Raw genomic sequence first — 3,221 nt, forward strand, 5'->3', positions numbered from 1 at the left:
TGTGTTGCACATCCTTCCCCAGACCTGCAGTGCCTCGTGTGTCCATTCCAGAGCCTAGTGGTTCTGCCCTACAGACCAAGCTTAATACTAATGAGCTCCAGCCCTCCTGCTCTCTCAGCATTCACTACTGTCTGCCTCTAGGCCATGTATGTGCTGCAGGGTCGCCATCCTCTGCATGTCTGGGCTGAGATGACATTTGTGGTGAGAGGTTGGGGTGCCAGCAGTGACTCTGTCACAGTTGACCAGTGTGCACTGAGGCCTCTGTGCTGCTGGCTCAGGTGCCTTTACCTCCCACGTCTAGTGTGATGAAGGTTTTGGCTTCTGCCAGGGACACCCATCAAGGCCAAACCAGCCGGGAGGGTCACAAAGCATTTGTCTGGTGAAAGCTGCAAAAGTCTCACCTCTATTTTCTTCTGTTTTTCTTTCTGCCTCTTCTGGGGGTCACAGGAGCAGCAGTGGCCTCTTTTCTAAGGAAAGGAATTAAAGGCTTCCTCCCCCATCTGAGACGCTGAGCATTGTAACCCACACGACTTTATCCATCATCATAAAAGTACGGGTTCCTAGGACTCAGAGGTCAGAGCTAGCTCATGCCTGCTCCAACAATTTGCTGTTTCTTCCAGAAAAAAGGAAAAAAAAAAGAAAGTACAGTATTGGTTTCTAAGAACTACAAAGGATTAGAGGCCTTTGAATAAAGCTGCTTTTCTGTGAGCTCAGGATGGCAATTTAATTAGTCTGTCAGACAAGATCATTAATTTATCAAGAGCTGTGAATTCCACTTGAGACAAGTTATTAGTCAGGAACACCACGGATGTTATTCTTTATGGTCAAATACACATAGATTACCAGGCTGCAGTCATAAATCACATTTCATTCGCTTGCCAAAAGTAAAATCTATTTTTTATATTGTTTCAAGCAGAAAACCACATATTGATTTAAAAATATGTATGAATAACCTAAGTCCCTAAACTCAGCTATAACATGACAAAGAGTGAAAGGAATAAATAGAAGTTGGCAGCTACAAAGGCGGAGGGAACCACTCCAGGAGAAAAACTGCTAACAAAACAAGGAGTCTTAGAAGGAGGCCTATACAAAGGCATCATAACATGACAAGGTGCCTCCTTTGATAATTGGAAATGGAGAAACAATTAGGACTTAGATTCTCCTATGGGGAAGAATGAATGGCCTGTGTCCCGCAGGGACTCCAAATCTAGAAAGGGCAGAGAGGCATTCAGGGGCCATCAAAGCGGCTTGGCAGGGGAACAGGAAAAGAAAGTGTCTTCACAAATGGGTGTGATGGGTGTGGCAGGAAAGGAGCCTAAATTTAACCAGGGAGCTGAGGTGGATCTGCTCAGCTAACTTCAGCTGGGTCTCAGAAGTTGCAGTCTTTTTTAAAGTACAGTGTTTTCATTGCTACTTTCTTTGTCTCCTTTCTGTTTCTTCTATCCTACCTCACCATGACTGAGACCACCTCAAACAGAGACAATCTTTCTAGAAAACACCCCTCAGCCATAAAGATTCCAGAACTATGTCGCCAGGACTGAAATAATGATCAACCAGAGGCCAGCCCAGCAGCGAGCTGATCCTTCAAGAATCCCTGTATCAGAGCATACGGCTCCAGCTACTAAGCTGGAGTCTCTTCCTAGCCTCCCTCTAACTTTCTAATTAAAGCTCTTTTTCCCCATAAACTTATACTTTAGTATAGCAGAGGCGGCCGGTGGGGCTGGAGCAGCCGCAGAGGACCGGTCGCTGGGGGTGCCCCATGTGTTGAGCCCAGGTGAGTCAGAGAAGCTGCGGAAAGCGGTTCTAGTATGGTCTTTGCCTGCGTCTTCACGGCAGCCTTTCAGCTTCCAAGCTGCGTTGCTTTCCAGGCTTACACAAACAGATTAGCCACAATGGCTGAAAATGGTGATAATGAAAAACTAGCTGCTCTGGAGGCCAAAATCTATCATCAAATTGAGTATTATTTTGGAAACTTCAATTTGCCACCGGGCAAATTTTTAAAGGGACAGATCAAATTGGATGAAGGTTGAGTATCCCTGGAAATAATGATAAAATTCAACAGGCTTCAGCAGCCTAAAAGACTTTTTATAGAGCAAGTTTAAAGCAGAACTCATGGAAATCACTAAAGATAAAACTAAAATCAGAAGATCTCCGAACAAACCCCTCCCTAAAGTGACTGATGAGTAAAAAAATGATGTAAAAAACAGATCTGTGTATGTTAAAGGCTTCCCAACGGATGCAACCCTCGATGATAGCAAAGACTGCTTAGAAGTTAAAGGTCAAGTACTCAATATCCAGATGAAAAGAGCATCACACAAAGCATTTAAGAGATCCATATTTGCTGTGTTTGATAGCATTGAATCTGCTAAGAGTTTTGTAGAAATTTCCTGCCAGAAGTATAAAGACACAGACCATCTAATACTTTTTTTTCTGATACCAGGGCTGGAACTCAGGACCTTGCTCTTGTGAGGCAGGCAACAGCAACACTGAGCTAAATCCCCAGCCCCTGATGATATTTTTAAAGGAAGATGATTTTGCAAAAATGAAGAAAGCAAAATAAAGTGAAAGCTAAAGTAAGAGCTAAACAAGAGCAAGAAGAAAATCAGAAGCTAGCAGAAGATGCTGAAATGAAATCTCTAGAAGCAAAGGTTGAACACTTGCTGACATTCTCGGGTGACTTGGATGATCAGACCTGTGGAGGAAACTTGCGCATCCTTTTCTCCAAGCGTGGTGAAATAAAATGGACAGACTGTCAGAGGAGCAAAGGAAGGAGCAGTTCTATTTCAATAAAGACCCAAGGAGGCACTAGATAAAGCCGAAGACGCAAACAGTGGTAGCCTACAACTGAGGGACAAGGAAATGATGGGGGAAGTAGTGGAAGGAGAGGTGGAAAGGAAGCTCTGAAAAAAATCATAAAAGATCAATAAGAATCCCTCCACAAATGGAAATCAAAAGGTCACAGATTTAAAGGAAAAGGAAAAGGAAATAAAGCTGCCCAGCCTGGATTTGTTAAAGGAAAAGTACAGTTTTGGGGCAAGAAAATAAAATTTGATAGTGATGAAGACTGTGATGAAAATGGTGCAGCGGGACCAGTGAGAAGAGCGAGGGAAGAAACAGGAAAGGAAGAATCCACATCAAAAGAGCAGGAAGCAGAAAATAGCACTGGAGACCAGTAGTGTAGGTGTTAGGGAATTGATCATGTTAAAGAAGCTGTGACGCAC

At 43.6% G+C, this 3,221-nt stretch overlaps 1 pseudogene; it reads left to right on the plus strand.

The window, feature by feature from the left end:
- The first annotated feature begins 1,884 nt into the window (after positions 1-1,884).
- On the plus strand, positions 1,885-3,176 carry LOC104860769 (annotated as a pseudogene).
- Positions 3,177-3,221: the final 45 nt, after the last annotated feature.

Source organism: Fukomys damarensis, unplaced genomic scaffold (genome assembly GCF_012274545.1).
Source record: "Fukomys damarensis isolate Sample0158 unplaced genomic scaffold, DMR_v1.0_HiC HiC_scaffold_10, whole genome shotgun sequence".
In the NCBI taxonomy this organism is placed as follows: Eukaryota; Metazoa; Chordata; class Mammalia; order Rodentia; family Bathyergidae; genus Fukomys; species Fukomys damarensis.